Source organism: Puma concolor, chromosome A2, assembly GCF_028749965.1.
Source record: "Puma concolor isolate L17-30 chromosome A2, mPumCon1.1.hap2, whole genome shotgun sequence".
NCBI lineage: Eukaryota > Metazoa > Chordata > Mammalia > Carnivora > Felidae > Puma > Puma concolor.
Window position 1 is genome coordinate 13403395 of NC_141668.1, and position 21688 is coordinate 13425082.

Consider the following 21688-nt stretch of genomic DNA (forward strand, 5'->3'; position numbering starts at 1 on the left):
CTGGTTGATTACTCTGCTAAATATTTCATTAGTATTTTCCTTCATCTTATCCCCAAGTTCTCCTTCTCAGAACAAAGAACATGCTAAATAGGGCATGAGAATACTGGAGCTTGACTTCCTGCCCTACCATTTCTTGCTGTCATAGTCAAAAGAATTTCCCTAATACTCCTGAGTCTTGGTTTTCTTTGAAATTTTTTTTGATGCTAATTTATTTTTGAAGGAGAGAGAGACAGAGTGTGAGTAGGGGAGGGGCAGAAAGAGAGGGAGACACGGAATCCGAAGCCGGCTCCAGGCTCTGAGCTGTCAGCACAGAATCCGATGTGGGGCTCAAACCCACAAACCGTGAGATCATGACCTGAGCTGAAGTCGGACGCTTAAGTGACTGAGCCACCCAGGTGCCCCTTGAGTCTTGGTTTTCTTATCTGTAAAAAGTGAAACTAACAATACCTATTGTAATTATTACCTATCATCACTTTCTTATTGTGAAAATCAAATAAAAACACTTCACATTTCAAAGCATTACATGTCATTATGTTATTATTTGCCTTAGAGAAGATAGTGGGTGCTGGGTAAGAAGCAGGATGTTCCTAAGACATATGTTCACCCCACTTTCAGTGAGTGTGGCAGCTCATCTCACTCAGTGTTTCACGAAATGGCAGATGTGTGTTCCTGGCTCCTGTCTTTATGAACCCTTTCTGATCTACCCTCCTAGCTGCTAAGCGCTTTAGAGCCTCACGTGTTGGGTGAATCACTCACTACCTGAGACACAGGCGCACGAAGTCAGGAGGAAACAATGGGAGGCAAAGTGTCAGTCTTGTCCGTTCAAGACCCACTTTCTGCACCCACATCCACAGCTCCTCTCCCACGCTGTCTTGTAAATCATGCTAGCTTCACTCAAAAAGCACAGCCCGGTTCTTCTTCCCTCAGGCCTCAATCTAACGCTCCCAGCTTGGGAATCTGAAACTTACTGTTTCATTCTGCCTTGTAGCCTCGTTCTCTACCCAATCAGTGCGTCCCCATGCAAGCTCCACATTCTCCACGGTCCTTCACCAAGGGTTAAATGACAAGAGGATTCGCTTCCTATACACTGATGAGAAATTGCTCTTTATTGGGGCGACTGGGTGGCTTGGTCGGTTAAGCGTCCGACTTCAGCTCAGGTCATGATTTCATGGTTTGCAAGTTTGGGTCCCAAGTCAGGCTCTGTACTGACAGCACGGAGCCTGGAGCCTACTTTGGATTCTGTGTTTCCCTCTCTCTCTACCCCTCCCTCACTCAAGGTCTGTCTCTCTCTCTCTCTTTCTCTCAAAACAAAAATAAACGTTAAAAAAATAAAAAGAAATTGCTCTTTGTCAATATAATGCCCTCTTACTTTGTGAAAGGAAATGTGGCGGCTGTACCTTTCCCTATGAGGATGACTTTGGTTCTTCTAAACTAAATTACCCAACTCCAATCTTTCTTACCTGTTCTGTCCCCAATACCTCACACTCCCAAAGGCCTTATAAGGTATCCCGTAATATTAATTTTGCATATAAAATTCCATAAAAATTAATAACCTTCCATGCCTGATATAATGAAGTTGGCTAGTGAGGTAAAGAGTGATCTCATGTTCACTGGCAAGGACAGGAGTTATCAGAACGCCTATCTGAGTGGTTGTGTCTTCTTCCCTTTGATGGTTGCTAGTAGCTGTGAGATAGGAGATTGCTTATGTTAAGTTTCTCCAATGTTTATAAACGCACTATGTGAGACACTATGAAGTAAAAGGTACCCACACGTTGTACCCACAGTCAAACCGTAAACACAATGAAGATTTGACAAAAACTATTAAAACCACATACAATCTGGAATTTCCTTTGTACACATTTAGCCCACACATACACTTGCACATCGAGATAAGATCAAGGTTTTTCACTGCGGCTGATACGAAACATATATAACAGCAAAAGACTGAGAATAGTGTAAATATCCATAGACAGGAGTGAGTAAAGTGTTGCAATAAAATAAAAATCATTATTTTTCAAAATTATGATATGGTAGGTTTTTAAATTTTTTTTAATGTTTATTTCTGAGAGAGAGACAGACAGAGAGTGAATGGGGGAGGGCAGAGGGGGAGACACAGAATCTGCAGCAGGCTGAGCTGTCAGCACAGAGCCCAAAGGGGAGCTTGAACTCATGAACCGCAAGATCATGGAGGAGCTTGACCTCATGAACCGCGAGATCATGACCTGAGCCAGTCAGGTGCTTAACTGACTGAGCCACCCAGGTGCCCCTGATATGGTGGTTTTTAAAAAAAGTCCACATATTCTTTGATATTCATCCCTTCAGACAGGGAGTCAAATCCCCTGTCCCTCACTCTTTGAGAGTAGGCTGGACTCAGTGACTCACTTCTAACAAACAGAATGTGGTGGAAGGAATGGTGTGTGACTCCCAAGGCTAGATTATAAAAGGCACTATAGCTTCTTCCTTTCTATTTCTCTTGGATCATTTCCTTGCTCTTTTTCTTGGTTCGTTTCTTGGAGAAGCCAGCTTCCATGTCATAGTGACACTCAAGGAGGCCTATGAGAAGGTCCAACAACCAGCGAGAAACTGAGGCCATTAGCCAATAGCCAAGGGAGGGTGTCATCTCAGAAGTGGGTTCTCCAGGCCGAGTCAAGCCTTCAAATGACTACAGCCCCTGGCAACATCTTGGCCACAATTTCATGAGACATCTTGACCCAGAACCACCTAGCTAAGCTGCTCCTGCATTTCTAACCCATAGAAACTGTGAAATAAAAAATATTTCTTGTTTTGAGCTGTGAAATTTGGGAGTAATTTACTATGCAGCAATAGATAATTAATAGGCATGGATAATAAGATTTCTTGAATAATGTATCATTTGCATTTAAAAAAATCTTTCTGCCTCTTATCAAAAGTCTTTTTGTGTCATATATTTAAATATGGTTACCTGTTCTATGGAACAATGATAATAATTTTTTTAATATTTGTTTATTTTGAGAGAGAGAGAGGAGGTGAGGGACAGAGAGAGAGAGAGAGAGAGAGAGGGAGGGAGAGAATCCCAAGCAGGCTCCACTCTGTCAGTGTAAAGCCTGAAGCAGGGCTCCATTCCATGAGTCATGAGATCACGAACTTAGGTGAAATCAACAGTCGGATACTTAAGCAACTGAGCCACCCAGGCACCCCTAGAACAACAATAATTATTTTCTCCCTGTAGAAGAGAAACATTTCCTTAAACCTTATTGAAAAAAAAACCTTCAGCATCTTCTAGCTGACATTACTTTCTGAATCACAGGGATCTTGAGATCTTGATGGTGAAATCTACAATCGAATTTAGGAATGCAACTTAGGAAAACAAAATCGAGACAAATGGCAAAAGGCAAATACAGTAAGAGAGTAATTTAAATTGCTTTTAATTGCTTTTAAAAGAAAAATGTTAAAAAAAAACCTGTTATTTGGCAGTCTGTCATCAATCTTTAAATATTTTATTCCACATAACAAAAATTGTGCAATTTGATAATGATAAAAATAACTAATGATGATTGAGTGAATGTGCTAAAAGGTTACATAATTTTTTGCATGAAATCCTCATGACAACTCCAAGTTAATTATTGTGACAGCCCCACTTTCAGATGAGGAAATTAAAATTTCAGCAAGGTCGAATAACTTGCCTGATGTCACACAGCGGATAACAAGCAAAGCCTCAATTTCAACACTGGCCTTTGGACTCCACGGCCAGAATTTTCAACCATTACTCTGTAGTCTAAGTTATAATGCCCCATGTTGTACACCAGCTCAGGCTTTTTGTGAGATTGCAGTTTTATCAGACAGTATCTGGGTCATTAACTAAGTACTCAGAATGTGCACGGTACAAGGCTAAATACTTCCATGCATTATTTCCATCAGTCCTCACAACCACTTTACGAGGAGGGACTGTAATTATCTCCAGGTTACCAATAGTTAACTGAGCTTGATAGAAGTTACGGTGCCCAAGGTCCAGCACTCAGAGCTCAGCTTCAAACCAGGGAGTCTGAATCCAAATGTCAAGCAATGCAGGAAACTTCTGTATTTCTGAATAATTAAGGCTGCTAAATTAAGAGGAGGTACATGAGAGATAGCTGTGTCCTTCCCGAGATAATCATGGGGTTGGAAGCTTTATGGAGAAAAAAGGAAACAAAAATTCTGCAACATTTCAGTCCCCACAGCACCTGGGGGCTTCAAAAGTGCTTTTGTAAGCATCCATAGAAGTCAATTCACTTTAAGGGTGTGGCCCACAGCACTCTGTTGGGTTCTCCATGAGACCAAGAACGAGCGGCTGATGCACACTTTCCATAATTATTCATCATCGAGTTATCAATGCTATGTCTTTGGGGGGAGGGTAGATCTGATTGCAGTGTATTTATTCACTCCTCAATTATTTATTAAGCTCCCACAATGTGCCAAGCATTCTTCCAGGAGCTGGTTCTACAACAACAAACACAACAGATAAAGCTTCTTGTCCTCACGGGACTTATGCTCTTGTGGTTAGAAAAAGATGCAATAAACAAAACAAGTGCACCTGTCATCTAGGTCAGGCTGTGGTAAGTGCAATGGAGAAGGGGGAAGATAAGGAAGGTGGGGGTGAGGGTTGCACTTTCAATTAGACTGCTCATGGAGGAGCTCACTTGCAAAGACCAAACGATTACTGTACGTAAACTGTGCAGACTCCAACAGTCATTTTTTCCTCTTGAATTAAAATGGTTATATTAGGTGCCTGGGTGGCTTAGTCAGTTAAGCATCTGAGTTCGGCTCAGGTCATGATATTACGGCTCATGAGTTTGAGCCCCGCACCTGGCTCTCTGCTCTTAGCAAAGTGCCTGTTTCAGATCCACTGTCTCTCTCTCTCTCTCTCTCTGTCCGTCCTCTGCTCTCTCTCTCTCTCTCTCTCTCTTTCTCAAAAATAAATAAACATTTCAAAAATAAAATAAAATAAACTGGTTATATGAATAATTGCCAAAGGTCATTTTCCTGGTACTGTTATAACTATTTACGCAAAGCAGGTAGATTAAACCAGGTAGGGGCCTGAACTATTGAAATAGCTATCAAAAGTAATTTCAGAAAACTGGATAATCTATTGTCATATTTTCCAAATACAGTGTCTGTATTTGCATATGATGATCTAAGCCTTTCTTTTAAAAATCCTTTGATAACACAAGGCAAGAGGTCGAGTGGAAAAGAGAGGGTTAGTTTTATAGAGACTGAGAATTTTCAAAGAGGAGCCCAGCCAGGCATGGCTATTCCTCAAAATTTCTGGGCAAAACTTACTGGGTTGGTTCATTGTCTCCCAGCTACTGTCTAACCCCTCCGGGCCTCAGTTTCCCCATCTGAACCACAAAGGGATCATCTCTAGAAGATAGATATGGCCTACCATGACCCCAGCACCAGGGTGGGCAAAGGCTTTTCTGCCTCGTCACCTTCTGCAGCTAACTCCTGAACCCACTTTAAATGGAAACTGTCTTCTTCCAAGTCCACCAGCTCACGGGTATTCCACGCTTATGGAGCAGTTTGTAAAGTAACTTTATCAGCTCATCAAAGCTCATTTTACAAGGGAATGGTTGACAACAAAAACATCACTGACATCGCGTGTCTAAGCATGAGTGAAATAGTGATGAGCTGTCTTAAAAGTGGGGTAAAGGACAGAATGTCCTTGTGCATCATGTGGTCACTGATACACGTTGGCCCTGCCCAGCACAACAAACCACAGACCCCTCCCCTTTCACTCCCACCCGGCCCAGCACACGTGCACTCACTGTTCTGCAACATGACATCAGAGCAATAGCCAGTGTGGACAGCAGGAGGTCCCTTTGGCACATGAAGGCCACTGTCCGGACCCCATATCAGGGACCACTGGTAGCCTTTTCTAGTGAGCCCATGCAACTGATCTTGGCCTCCTTCTCTTTCCCCAACAGAAACTCTTCCTTCCCACCTCAGTAACCAGGAAATGCCCACATGGGTCTAGCACCAGTGAGGACCCAGCTTTCTTCAGGCTTTACCAGAGAGAGACCATCAGCAACAAGTTGCCGCCTTCCCCTTCCCTCAGCACTTCGTTCTGTTTCACACAAGGCTGCCAGTGCAGGCCCTGTGTCTTCCCCTCCGTGCCCTCCTCTCTGACTCCACAGGAAGTCTCTCACACTCCCCACAGCCCCCCGCACACCAACACCTGCCCACGCCCCTGTAACTCACACACTACCTGGACTCTTCCCTAGAATAATTCTTTATTCCATCACTGAGGCACCCAACTCATGGAGGTAGCAATAGATTTCTCAATTTCCTGACCACAATGGACTCTCTAATTACCACCGCTCAACCACAACTCAGCATCCTTCCAGAAGGAATGTCCTGACGGACTCTATTCTAACCCCTCTGCCTCCCTTCCCCCACCTCACCTCCTGAATCAGGAAGAACTGCTACCTCGAGTATTTGTTCTTTCATCACCCTCCCCTAAATGCACACACACAACACACACATGCACAAAGGCTTACCTACAGTAGGGCTTGTAGACCCAGCCTTGGTCCAGAAGAAGGCACACACATGCACGCAAGCACACACACACACACACACACACACACACAGAGCAAGAAAAAAAATTAAATGAGTTGAACCTTGTTTTCAGTGTGTGTTTGTGTAATTATGTTTGCTGTGTAGTTCTGTGTTTCATCAGTGGCAAGGACGGTCTGACTAAAGGAGATCAGCACCAGTCCACACACACTTGCACACACACATCTAGAGCCATAAATAAACACACCGTTCACAAACATACCTCATCACTTCCTACCACTGTCGCCACTCTCCCGAAGGACGGCCTAGTAAGAGAAACAAGGAGCACAGTCCACAGAGTGCAGTCACAGCCCTGCTGAGCGGTTACTGTGTCCACGCCAATGGGTTTCAAATGCAGATGACTGCCCAGCTTTCATTCTCAAGATCAGATTTGCTAGTTAATTAGTAATCATGGTCTTCCTCCGAGAACTTCCTAAGAACCTGGAGGAAGACGTGATCGTCCTGACCCTCTCTGACCCCTCCAGGTGCCGAATGTACATTCAGAGGAGAGCACGTTCAGGCGCCTCGCGAGGGAACACAGACCGACGCAACCAGTAGATGATAAAAAGCAAAACAGAAACCATCTCAGTGTCCCATTGACATTTACTAACACAACCTTCTAATCTGTGATTTGAAGGAAATAATTTTGAAAATGTTTTTAGAATGGTCTTCTCTGGTCTCTAGAAGAGTTGTCCGCAAGCATTTTTGTGCTATGGACATCCTTTGGCAGTCTGGTGCCTCCGGGAACCTCTCTTAAAATTATATTCTTATTTTTTTAAAATGTTTATTTATGTATTTTGAAGGGGGGAGGGGAAGAGAGAGAGGGAGAGAGAGGATCCCAAGCAGGCTCCATGCTGTGAGTGCAGAGCCTGACTCGAGGCTCGATCCCACAACCCTGGGATCATGACTTGAGCTGAAATCAAGAGTTGGATGCTTAACCGATTAAGGCACTCAGGCATCCCTAAAATTATATTTTCTTTTTTTTTTTTTTAATTTTTTTTTTCAACGTTTTTTATTTATTTTTGGGACAGAGAGAAACAGAGCATGAACGGGGGAGGGGCAGAGAGAGAGGGAGACACAGCATCGGAAACAGGCTCCAGGCTCCGAGCCATCAGCCCAGAGCCTGACGCGGGGCTCGAACTCACGGACCGCGAGATCGTGACCTGGCTGAAGTCGGACGCTTAACCGACTGCGCCACCCAGGCGCCCCTAAAATTATATTTTCAAAAGCATGAGACAAAATACATAAGGATACAAAGAAAACAGATTTGATTGAATTAGTTACTAAAATTTTTTTTTTAATTTTTAATGTTTATTTTTGAGAGACACACAGAGAGAGAGAGCAGGGGAAGGGCAGAGAGAGAGAGGGAGACACAGAATCTGAAGCAGGCTCCAAGCTGTCAGCACAGAGCCCGATGCGGGGCTCAAACTCACAAACCATGAGATCATGACCTGAGACGAAGTCAGACACTCAACAGACTGAGCCACCCAGGCACCCCAAGGATTTTTTGTTTCAATGTTTATTTATTTATTTTTTTTGGGGGGGGGGGGGACAGAGAGAGACAGAGCATGAACGGGGGAGGGGCAGAGAGAGAGGGAGACACAGAATCGGAAACAGGCTCCAGGCTCTGAGCCATCAGCCCAGAGCCTGACGCGGGGCTCGAACTCACAGACCGCGAGATCGTGACCTGGCTGAAGTCGGACGCCGACTGCGCCACCCAGGTGCCCCCGGAGGATTTTTTTAATTGCAATATAACAATGCATGTGTTTCTTTAATGATATATTAGCTAACAAATCTAGTAAGAGGACTAACAGTGATAAGTATAAATAGTATCTTGAGATTATCTTCAAAATATGATACAAAAGTAACTACATCTTCTCTTGGAACCAAATTCTTAGGTACCTCTAACACTACTCATGTTTGTGACCTCACTTTATACTTAAAAGACAAATTTTAGCTGGATTTTAGCAAAGAAAAAATACATAAATATTGCCCCTTCTAAGTTCACTTGCTTTCTGAATTACATCCATGAATTATATCTGAATTATATCCACGAATCCCAGGATTTTAGAGCGCTGCTCTAAAATTTCCTGGCAGATCTCCCCTCAAATGTGCCCCTCCAAGTGTGACCCATAAGCCTGTTTTTGCTAGTCCCAAGGAAATAAGTACTAAAATTAGAAGGCTTTGCTGCAATATGACAGAATAATTTTATGGTCTTTGACCCTAATAATTAAAAAATGGAGTGGGTATTTGTGTATGCCTGGTTTTTCATTTCCTTTCTCTTGTAATTCATTTGTATCTTAAGTTTACAAAAATCTCAGTCTGTGACATGGTGGAAATAAAAAAAAAAAATTCTCTTCAGCATAGAGAGTGTAAAAAACCCCACCCAACTGTTATTCCTAGATTCCTAGACAGTTAATTGCTTTTATGGACCAGTGAAAATTCAGGAAAATTTGGGCCATTAGACCTAAATCTATAAATTGTGCCTATCACCTGGAAAAGCTAAAGTCATGATTTATTATCATTGCCAGTTTATAGGGGACATAGACTACTAAAATGGAATCAATTTATCTTTTTGAACAGTTTACTTACTTGTCCTTATTTTTTTCATCACTGACCACCAGTGAAATGTCAGGAGCCAACGAAGCCTGAAGACCAGATTTTGGGAAACACACACCTACCATATTCCTTTGGCATCACCGAGTCAGAGAATTTAGAGCTAAAAGAGGAAGGGAAGGGAAACTAAGGAGCAAGGAGGCCTGCGGGGCACCAAGGCCTTCTGTCTACATTATGTGGCCGAGATTCACAACGGCCCCGCAGCAGCAAGGGCCTGAAGTGCCATCCGAATGCTTGTCTGCTCAGCGTTAGAGACCAGGTGGATTGGGGCATCTGGTGTTATGTCTAAGGAACACCAGCAACCGTCCCCGCATTATACAGATGAAGAACCTGGGGCCCAGGAACTTTGTGAGGTTTGCATAAGCGTAGTGACAGAAGGTCCAGATACGACATCGGGCAAACCTGAATTCCAAGCCCAGGTCTGCATACTGGCTGCGGACGCACAGCCGCACAGGCCTCAATGTCCTCAACCTACAGGAAGCCGGAAACGATCCTATTCAGTCACATTAGAAGGAGATAGACAAATGCTATAATACAAGTAGAAGACTCGGTGTTACCTAATAGCTACTCACTAAGCCAGTCACATTTATTAAGATTATTTTGCATCTTCACAGCCATGACTGGAGCCCAGACCCTGCACTCCCAACCCAAGGCAACCTTCAACTATGCCAATACCTCCTTTGCTCCCAAATCAGGTTTCTGAATGCCGTAGGTACTCACTGATGTTTAAAAAAGAAAACTCATCAAGCACCTACTTGGCTTGGGCTACTGACATCTATGTTGTTGCCTGACTGCAACAGTTTAAAAGTTTATCCCTGGGGCACCTGGGTGGCTCAACGGGTTAAGCGTCCGACTTCAGCTCAGGTCTTGATCTCATAGGCCATGAGCGTGAGTCCCACATCGGGCTCTGTGCTGACAGTGCAGAGCCTCCCTTGGATTCTCTCTCTCCCTCTCTCTGTCCCTCCCCCACTCATGTGCATGTGTGTGTGCACACTCTCTCTCTCCCTCAAAATAAATAAACTATAAAAATCAAAAATAAAAGTTTAGCCCCTGGATGAAAACAAAAGAGATGATTCAGGCCAGGCTGAGGTACGAGGACCATGGTGCATAGAGGCGTTTGCTGCCCTAGCGACACAGCCTTACCTGGCCTGAGGATGTCAGGAAAACACGTCTATTCAGGAGCCATGGAGGCCGTGCAGATACAGGGACCATAACGTGATGCCAAAACCTCCTTCCCCATCCCCCATTCCCTAGACAGAACCCTTATTTAGACTTTCATCACCTCCTGTCCTTGCTTCCACCCCCTGAAAACACAACACTGACCACTTCCAAAACACAGGCCAATTCGACAGATAGGTGTATGTGTGCTATAAACAAGACACTATCAGAATAGCAGCAACACGCATGCTTCCTGGATCCTACGCGTTATGTTAAAGGGTTCACATGCATGGTTTTTATTTCCTCCTCTTCACTACCCTCTGAAGGAGCAACCGTCATCCCAGTTTCACAGACCAGAAACCTGAGACACACAGAGAGCCCTAACTTATGTAACCAGCAAGAGGTGAAACCGCAATGCAAACCCAGGCGGTCTGCTCCAACCCGCACTAGCACGTGAATGTGAGCGGTGTTCCCATAACCTCATGGCCAGGAGAATGTAAGAAGTCAAGTGGCTACTGTACAAAAGACAAGACAGCACTGACTAAGTACACCATTGGGAGAGACGAGAAAGAAAGCGGAGGCATGGACAGATGGGAGCGGGCAGGGAAGAAGGAAAGACATTTTGAGCCGAGGGATCGGCATATGCGAGGCTCAGAGGTTAGGAGGAACAGGACTTGTTTTAGAAACCACAGCAAAAAGATACGGCCAGCGAAGATGGTTGCGGGAGAGTCAGGGACACTACTGGCAAAACACATTGGAGTCACACTGTGGAGATTCTAGCCTTGAGCCACAGGGAACCATCACAGATAGGAAACTGCCCAGAGCAGTCAGAGCATGAAATAGATTTCTGAGCTCTCTGCCCAGGCTTCAAAATTTGGTCAGAATATTTAGTCCCCCCACACCTCCAAACAGACAAGTTTGTATCAGCAGTGAACTCTGGAAGCTGCACAAGCTGCCTGTCCATTGGCGTGACACAGAAATGGGCAACTCTACCGCCCAGAGATCTAAAGATCAGGAGAGCGGTCAACCACCTGGCCAGTACTGATGAGAACACCTGTCTCTCCCCGTGCTGACCTTCCCGAAACGACACTTGCTTCTGGCTTCTCTCCTAAACCCTAAAAGAGTCAGAGTCTGTTCCCCAGGATAGATTGCAAACGCCTCTTTCTCCTTAAGGTCACTTGTTCATTCTCGATTCTACCATTCCGATATTTTTTTCAGCATTCACCAATCAGCCTGGCTCACGGCTCTTTCTGCATATGTGGTACAACCTGAAATATCCTTGTCCCCTGTTTTCCTGCTCTTTCCTGTAAACTCTGCTCTTACCGCAAAGCCAAGTTTAAACTCACTTCCCACGAAATTTCTCTAAACACTCAATTCATGTTGATGTATGTTTCCCCCTTTCTGAACTACTCAAGTAACAGTACGTTCAAGAGTATATGGATCCATGGGGCGCCTGGGTGGCTCAGTCGGTTAAGCATCCCACTTCGGCTCAGGTCATGATCTCGTGGTTTATGAGTTCGAGCCCCGCATCGGGCTTTGTACTGACAGCTCAGAGCCTGGAGCCTGCTTCGCATTCTGTGTCTCCTTCTCTCTCTGCCCCTCTGATGCTCATGCTCTGTCTCTCTCAATCTCTTAAAAATACGTAAACATTAAAAAATTAAAGAAAATGCCTCCTTTAAAAAAAAAAGTATATGGATCTATTTTATAGACGTGCATACCCCTAAGAGCTCTGAAGAGTGCTAGCCGCTCATCAAGCCCCTACTGGCTGAGTTCCCTCAAAGGCTCCATCAGAGCCAGCCCCTGGTAGGGATGGAGCTAAGAAGAGACAGCTGAGCACTGGTAGTGTGTGTCTCCAACTTCCTAGCACTGAACGCATTATCAGATTCTCCCTTCCTGGAAGAAAATCCCATAGAAAACAAGATATGCATCCGCTTGTATTTTGCCAGCAACAAACTGGGTGGGTAAGATATCCCTGATAGGTCGTTAATCTGAAACAGTTGCATGCAGTGTTTGACTAGAGATAAGTCATCTCATGGGGAGTGTTTCCATGTGAAATCTTCAGATGGTGGTTTAGTGGTTCCCCCCATCTGGCGTCCTGGAAAGAGCATAGTGTTTGGAATCAAACTAGCCTGGGCTTGGCTATCAGAGTCTCTACTTACTTGCTATACTCATGTAAATCCTCTGAAGCCTAGTTACCTAATTCTCTGTAAATTAGAGGGAACAATATGCATGACATGGTATTATTTTGAGCCTAACCTGAGATAGTTTGACTGACTTCCAGTCTCTCCCTAACTGATCTTTTCTGAAAATAAAGTCAAAGAAAATCCAACACGCAGTGGCATTAGCTTCAATTCTGTTTAGAATTCTTCCTCCTCAGGGCACCTGGGTGGCCTGTCAGTTGAGCTTTGGACTCTTGATTTCGGCTCAGGTCATGATCCCGGAGTCGTGGGATCCCCTGCATTGGGCTCCTGGCTGAGCGTGGAACCTGCTTAGGATTCTCCCTCTCTCCCTCTCTCTCTCTCTCACACACACACACACACACACACACACACTCCCCGCCCTCTCTCTGTGCCCCTCCCCCCCCTTAAAAAAACAAGAAACAAAATCCTCTTCCTCCAGCCCACCAGCCGCCAGGAAGAACCCCACGGGAGGGTTGGGCTGGAAGAGGTGGGCTCTTCCCTCCATGGACCACTGGCTCCCACATATTCCCAGGGCCCAGGAGGGTGGAGGAAAGCCAGGCCTAGCCCAGAACTTTGTTCTACAGGACCACCGCCCCCCCTGCACACACACGCACACACTAGGGCACTCACACTCACAAGCACATGCCATCCACACCCTTCCTGTCACAAGTCGTCTCTCATGGTCACTACAGCCCACAAGCTTTAAGTTGTACCTCTTTTGTTGTATTGTCCTTGGTCTTCCTTCTTTTGTTCCAAGTGTAAGCTCTTCACAGCAGAGGCTACCCGGGGGGTGGGGAAACTCCTGGTTGGAGTAGGAGTGATTTCTCTGCTCAGAAGTGTTCAGAGGAAAGGTGGGGGCGGTACAAGTGGCCAGTGCTGAGCATTACGGCATTTCCTCCCCTTGGGAAATACCTATTAGTCAGCAGTTTGACACACGTGTGCCCGCAGGTGTGGGTCCAAGGAGGGCGTTGTTAGGAATAATACGTGACCTATTATTCACGTGTGCGTCGTAAAGCGTCGATTTACGTCACGCCGAGTAGTTCTCAGGGCACTTTAAACTGCGTTATTTCTTTCATCACAACAAGCCCATGTGATAGGGCAGGTATTTTAATCCCCATGGAAAAAATGAGGAAAGAGACACGAAGAAAAATGACTCGGTAAAGGCCCCTCAAAGAATGGCACAGTCAAACTTGCAGTAATTTCATTTCAATACAGGAGTCCAGGGGCACCTGGGTGGCTCAGTCGGTTAAATGTCTGACTTCGGCTCAGGTCATGATCTCACAGTTCGTGAGTTCAAGCCCCGTATCCGGCTCTGTGCTGACAGCTCACAGCCTGGAGCCTGCTTCGGATTCTGTGTCTCCCTCTGTCTCTGCCCCTCCCCATCTATCTCTTTCTCTCTCAAAAATAATATAAAATAAAATAAATAAAATAATAAATAAACAATACAGGAGTCTGACGTTCACAGGCTCTGAAGTCGGTAAATACTTCAGCAAATACAGAAATTTCTTTTTCAGACGAAATATGTATTCGTTCATTCAACCAGTTCCAAGTTTATTCTCGACCACGTCTCCCAAAGGGGAACATCTCGGACCCTATCAGTTATCAAATTCTACCATCCACACCTTGCAGATGGCCACTTCTCCTTAAGCCCAAATATTGTACTAGAGATTCCCATGGTCTCCACCACGGCTCCCCTGCCCCAGGCCCAGAGAACACCTGCCCACACCGGCAAGGGAGCCCAGCATCACCCCGACCCCCCGGTCACAGCACTGGACAGCTGACCCAACCCGGTCCAGTGGAGTCCCTCTCTCCGAAATTAGGGTTTTAGACACAGAGTCTGAATCATGTTGCACTGGGCGCTAAGTCGGTGGGGCCGTGTCATGTTATCAAGAGAAACGAAAGCTTCACTGAAAACACTTGTTTACCCAGAAGGGGATGGAATAACATGTAGAAAGTGGCAGAAATAAGAGACCACTCAAATCCAAAGAAGGAACGGCAGAGACTCGGTGCCACAATTTTTCCTATTTCTGTGAAAGCCAAGGTACAACTGAATCTCACCTGATGCTCCCGCTTCTTCGCCAAAATGTCAGCTCTGCTCTTCGACTACCAACCACCACCACCACCACCGTCGTCGTCGTCCTTTCTTCCAGACGGTTTCTGGGCGTTTCCTTGCCTGGCAACCACACAGCCTGCGTTGGGCCTGCTGTGACAGGCTCTTACTTTCTCCCTTTGTTCCGTGTAAATATCTGCACCGAAAATCCCGACCCACTCCAGTCAAAACATACCCTGCTACTATCCATGTGGTTCTGGCTTTTACAACCACTTGTAATAATCACCTTGAAATCTCCACAAAGTCTCTGAATTGTTCGGCATCCCCATAGAACTGTATTTTTAGATCAGGACACATGCAACCTAGGCTGATGTGGTGATGTGCTGAGAGGTACATAACATGCTTTTCTCGGACATTCCATTTTAGTCCAGGAGCACTGGAGAAGAGTAAATAATTCGGATCAGTATTTTGAATTATGAAAAAAGTGACAGGATAAAGTAATAGCATGCAAATTTGCATGATATTTTTTGACACAAAATACTCAGGTCTACAGAAATGTCCCCCTGTGATGAGATCCTAGTAAGTATGCCTCCCCCTTGGCCCTCGCCCCAAGGGAAAACAGGTGAAAAGAAAGCCACAGGAAATGTCTTAAAGGCACTGACAATGTCTTAGAGCCATGCACAGGCTCTCTCTGTCACTGCTGCCCTCTCTCTGGCTCAGCCTCTATCTCCACATGCTTCCCTCTCTGCTCTGCTCTGCTCTCCGGGAAGCAACATGCCCACACTTAATTCATTTTAGTGGGCAAAAGTGAAGTTGAAGACGGGCCCAGAGACCCCTCTAAAGGAGTGCCTTCCCCAGGTCCCTGCTGAGGAAAGTCATCTTATATATGTCCTGAATCACCAGATCCCATGGCGGTACCAGCTTCCGAGCATGAGCACATAACCCAAAGACAGCTAATCCTTATTTCAACCGGCCTCTTGTGAAGTGGCTTGCTCTGTGATCACAAGACAACTTAGATTCCCTTTCTGAATATGAGGCAGAGAGAGGATTTGCAGCAGAATCAATTAGTAGCAGGAGCAAAATGTAAAGACAGAGATTCAGAAATAAGAGCTATAGTGAGACCATCTTGAACCTTCTCTCCCCACACCAGTGCCACTCTGCCCACATCCTCTTGACAACTATGAGCAGACAAAGTAGGTTTTAAAATGCAGGAAGTAGAGACATCCTTCCTTTTGCTTCCTCTCTTGAACTTCCTGTTTTCTGCCTCTTCATGACTAGGGCACCCAGACAGAGGCAGGGTGACCTTCCCTCCATTCCGTGCCTAGATGGGCAAAGAGATTCCCAGGGCCCTTCCTGCAGGCAGCTTATTGGCTAATCGTGGCACTCATCTTCCAGGAAAGTTGTCTCAACCACTATGACTTAAAACCATAAAGAGACTACCTTTCTCACAGAATGAGAAGCCTGGAGCAGAGTAGTTGCTGGTGTGGTTCCAAGTACTCAAAAAATTCAGGGTGACAGCTTTGCGATTCTCTTGGCTTTTCCCTCATTGTTGGAACTCTGACCATAACATTCAAATGTTGGCACAGAAAGAAGAAACGGCAACAGAAGTTTTCTAAAATATCCCACCCAATCACTTCTTCATGAGTCCCAAATGCCACTCCTATCTACAAGAAAGGGGGGAAGTGTCATTTACTTTTAGTTAGGAATATTGACATACCCCGTAACACAGGGGTCCTGCTGGTAATGAAAAGCATAGGTAATCAGCAATATCTACCATGAACACGGTGGCAAATCGAGTATGTGGACCCTGCCTAAGTCAACTCTGTGCTCCAGTCCAACCTGCACCACACAGCTCTGCCTTGGGAGCCTTCGGGTGCTGGTCTAGCTTTTGATAAGATAATACACACCCTCCATCCCATTTCACTGCTGTTCTCATGGAATAGGAGTGACTGGCAGAGCTGGGTTTGGGAATTCCTGGGGTTCTTTCTTAGCTATGTGCCATCTACAAGCGTCAGCACCTGTCTTCAATTTCTAACAACAGTCTGAATCTCATCTATGGTGGAGCAGTCAAGACAGTGGCAATTCTTGGTGCTAAGACAACATGGGTTCTGAATAGAGTTCCAGTGCCTGAGCCATGTTCCAGACTCTGGGGTGTGGCGACTGCTGGTGTTCTGGGAAATCCCTTCTGCCCTTTTATCCCAGGGGTTCTCAAATGTGAGTGTGCATCAGGATCAGGTGAACATCTAGTTAAATCACAGATTTCTGGGTTCTACATTCGAGATTTGGGTTCAGTGGTTCTAAGTAAGGCCCAAGGATTTGCATTCGCAACAAGTTCTCTGCTGATGCTGATCTCCCTGGCCTGGTATAACTCATAGGACACTCACATCACTGGAGATCACCGGAATGAATCTTGACTTCTTGCGGCTAAAAGAAACTGCTTGATACACCCTTTGGATAGACAGGAGTGCATAAGACCAGATGGGGAACAAGGTCTAATGACAAACACCATGTCGCTCAGAACCCTGCCTGCACTCTGGTGGCTCCAGTTGTCACTGGGTCAAGTTCCACCGCCTGATTTTTTCTTCCCTTAGGATGAGTGCTCTCCTGAATGGCTACACACCAGGTTGTGAGAGACTTTCAGCCTTTAATCTTCAGTGCAGGAAACATGTTTGAATTCCTTCAGTGAATTCATCTACATTCAAGCAAGGCCTACATACTATATTCATAAGAAAGCACAATTGATCACATCACTGCCCTGGGCTTAAAGCGAATGGCCAAATAAATGAGCAAAAATCATGTGTCATGTACCATGAGGAGCAAAGAATGAACAATATATAATCCCTGCTTTTGAATAACTCCGTGTAATTGGGGACACACACTTGTAAAGCAACACATAGTTTAATAAATATGGTAAGTGATATAATAATGCTGTGGACAGAGTGGTGGTATGGAAGCAAAGACGATATAGGAAAGTCAATAGGAGGGAATCAAGGACAGCCTCAGCCCAGCTCTACTCGAAATTCTGAGGAATTTCATTTATGCTTATACGTTGCTAATAGCACTATTAACCTCCTGGGCAGAAGGACATTTTCTTTCAGTGATCTTAACTGAGCCTATAGAGATTTCCCCCACCCCCTTCCCTCCCAGAATAGTGGTTTCCTGAGATATGAACCCACCAGGCTCAACTGTCCTATCTTTCTTTAGAATGAGATGATAGTTCATCCCTCCCTCTTCCTTTCCCTCTACCCTTCACAAGGCACTTCACAAGGGTTCAGCAGCCATCCCCCCAAATAAACCCATTCAAATAGGGCTCAGGTTGGAAAGAATGTTACCAGGCACTTTACTCAAATAAGGATAGCCATTGCTCCCTGCTCTACAGATTGGTAGCTGGACTTAGCGGAAAGAACACCAAACATGAAGTCAGAATATCTAGACTTGGAGACCCAGCTCCTCACTTAGCACTTTAGTTATCCTGGCAGATATAGTGAATTTAACCTTCCTGAAACTCCACTTGGTTTGTCAATAAAATGGAGGTAGTGGGGTGCCTGGGTGGCTCAGTCAGTTAAGCGTCCAATTCTTGATTTCAGTTCAGGTCATGATCTCAGGATTGTGAGATCAACCCCCATGTCGGGCTCCACACTGGGTGTGAAGCCTGCTTAAGATTCTCTCTCCCTCTCTCTCTGCCCCTCTCCCCACTTGCACTCTCTCTCCCTCAAAAATAGAATAGAATAGAATAGAATAGAATAGAATAGAATAGAATAGAATAGAATAAAATAAAATAAAATAAAATAAAATAAAATAAAATAAAATAAAATAAAATAAAATAAAATAAAATAAAATAAAATGGAAGTGGCATTATGGTCTTCACAGGGTAACTGTGAGCTTATACTCATCCTGCTATAAAATAGTGAGTAGAGTCGACAATTTCAATTCTGTAGAATATGGGGCCACGTTTTTGCAATATGAAATGCCTGGGCTGAGCTGGCACAGTAAGCAAGCCAGGACTCCCAGGCCTCACAGTGGTCTGTCACCCCCTCGTGGTGGGAGCTGTTAAATCATGAATAATATATATTCCTTGCTTTTGGATTCTGGATCTCAAGAAGGATTCTGGATCTCAAGCTGGTTTGAACTTCTGGGAAAATGGCAGTGATTGGAGGACTCTTCTGGTTTGTTGGCACCCATTTCTTTGTCCAATTATCTGGAGACATTGGAGACATGGAGACTCGTCCTCAGACTCCATACTTCCTGAAAGTAGGTTATCATTTGACCAACATCTCCCCATCATCCTCCACCCCTGGCAACTACTAATCTACTCTCTGCTTCTATAAATTCAACTCTTTTTATAAGAGTGAGGTATATAAGTGAGATCAAGCAGTGTTTCTCTTGCTTTCACTTAACATAATTTTCTCCAGTTTCATCCATGTTGTTGCAAATGGTAGGATCCCCATTTTTAAGGCGGATAATACTCCATAATATGCATATGCCACAATTTCCTTATCCATCCGTCCACTGACAGACACTTAGGTTGTTTCCATATCTCAGCTATTGGCAACAATGATGCAATGGACATGGCAGCATAGATACCTCTTCAAGGTACTGACTTCATTTCCTCAGTGATATATTCAGAAGAGCGATTGCTAGGCAGTATGGTGGTCCTATAACTAACATTTACTGATCAAACATCCTATGCCAAGCATGATGCCAAGCATGATGTATGTGTCACTTCAGGCAATCCTCTCAACCCTCTGAGGCAGGTGTTATTTTGATTGTCATCTCCGTTTCATATGAGATAAACACAGAAGATTCCATCACTTGCCAAGGTCACACAGAGGGTAAGTGGCAGAGCCAGTCCTCAACCTTAGGGAGGCTGGTTCCACAGGTGCCCGGTTCCACAGTTTCAGCACAGAGCACCCCTCCTCAAGGGTGCTTTATGCAACTGTGAGCCCACTCACAGGAGCAGTCTTCCCAGAGTGAGGCTGTGAAAAGTTAGCAAAAAGGGACAATGAGGCACGAGGCTGGGAGTACACAGTAGAGCAGAAGTGGAAAGGGTCCACCTCTTAGAGGAAATGTTACAATATGACAGGTTGCAAACCAACCATTCAACTTCTCCTTTCCTTTCCCCATCATCCACTCCACAACATGGGGGAGTGACTGGATGAGGCAAGAAGGACAATAATAAAAGAACTGGAAAAGTTATATTTGTAAGAGTGAAAAAGAAGCACCAGATCAGGCAGAAGTGTTATAAAACAACATCCAGTCTCTAAGTGATCAGTTCTCCAAATCTTCATTGAGTAACTGGCCTGAGCTTTTACAGAGCTTGCAGAAGCAATCATAAAATCAGTTCATATTCCTTTAGAGATCAAGGACAATTAGCGATGCCAGAAGGCCCAAGCACACCAAATATGTGGAAATGTTTAAAAGGGGATTGGGGCGCCTGGGTGGCTCAGTCGGTTGGTTAAGCATCTGACTTCAGCCCAGGTCATGATCCTGCGCTTTGTGGGTTCAAGCCCCGCGTCAGGCTCTGTGCTGACAGCTCGGAGCCTGGAGCCTGCTTCGGATTCTGTGTCTCCCTCTCTCTCCGCCCCTCCCCTGCTTGCACTCTGTCTCCATGTCTCCCCAAAATAAATAAACATTAAAAAAAATTTTAAGGGGAGAAAGATACAATGTCAGAAATTACAGCCAAGTATGTTAGGTGTATGTTAGAATATAATGCCTGGTAATGTTAAAACTAGATTAACAATCCACAGGGATGTTAAAGACTAATAAATGCTTAATTTGTGGACACTTCATTCATTCAAAAAATATGTACTGGGTCCTTGCTACGTGTCTTCATGAAGCTTGTAGTTTTAGAGGGCAATAAATAACTGAGTATATGCAGGAATATAGAATAGGGTAACGATGATAACAAGCATTCAAGATGTGGCTAAGTAATGCCACTTCTAAGATGATCAAGGAAGTCCCTCTGATGAGGCAACTTTTGAGAAGAATCTGAGACACCTGAGTAAGTAGAAGAAAAGAAATTCAGGCAATGGAAAGTTCAAGTGTGCAGCGTGCATGGTGAGTGGGAGCGTGCATGGTGAGTTCACAGACCGTGAAAGAGGCCCATATGGCTGGAGTGGAGCAAAAGGGGAAGCAAGTACCCCAAATAACATCTGAGAAGGGACAGAGGCCCTGATTAGATATCAGGGGTATACAGGTATACAGCAGGACCCATGGGACACTGTAAGGACTTTGCTTTTATGGTGAGGGATATCAGGGATCCTGAAAGGCCTGGACAGAGCAATGACATGATCTTATATTTATAACAGGATCACTATCGTTGCTTTGAGGAACACGGGGTAAAGGAGTGGGGACAAAGACAGTGCAAGCTGTTAAAAGGCTTCTGCAATAATCCAGGCCAGATCACCCCTGACCCTCTCCCTTCATGGCAGCTGCTGGCCTTGTTCATGGAAATGGTGCTGTTGCCAGCCCAGGGCTTAGAATGAGGATGATGCTTGAATGAAATCTTTGGCATTGGTAGCCACAACTCCTGTGCGGATGCCTGGGGAGGAACCGTGCATTCGTCCACATTAAAAACAGAGTCTATGGTAAGAGCCCTTCCTCCGAGATGATAGAAGAAGGCATGCAAATGGAAAGAGGCACCATTTCAAACCTTAGTTCATCAAGAAGATACGATTTGCCTGCTGCCAGTCCCCTTCAAACCCATAAGCAAATCCCACTCCCTTCTCCTACCATGCAGGTCCAGATGGGCATGCAAAACTGGACTTGGGAAACCGAGACCCTGTCTTGTTTGCATCCCTGATGCTATGCTAGGGCCCTCTGGGAGGGCTGCTGTACAGACACACCCAGGTTTATTAAAAGCTTCTGCATCACCCAAGAGAAAGAACCATCCTCCTTCTACTCTTACAATGAGCTCTTGTGTGTATCCAAGAGATATTCTAAAGCAACAATATCCCTCTAAGTTTGCTGTCCGAATTTTTTGTGCACTCACTTGGGCATCGATCTAGGGCAAAAGCCTGATGCTTTGTGAAGGAGAAGTCCTGGCTTGTAATGTACACTGACCCTTCTCTGCTGGGGGGTATGTGAGACTTAGATTAACCAAGTAAGAAGAGACATC

At 45.0% G+C, this 21688-nt stretch overlaps 1 protein-coding gene across 1 annotated transcript in view; it reads right to left on the reverse strand.

The window, feature by feature from the left end:
• MGAM (maltase-glucoamylase) overlaps positions 1–6944 on the reverse strand; it is an 89873-nt gene extending 82929 nt beyond the window's left edge. The window contains exon 1 of the mRNA XM_086688354.1: positions 6791–6944. The gene's annotated coding sequence lies outside the window, so the exon portion shown is untranslated. The remainder of the gene's footprint in view (positions 1–6790) is intronic.
• Between the last annotated feature and the right edge of the window lie 14744 nt (positions 6945–21688).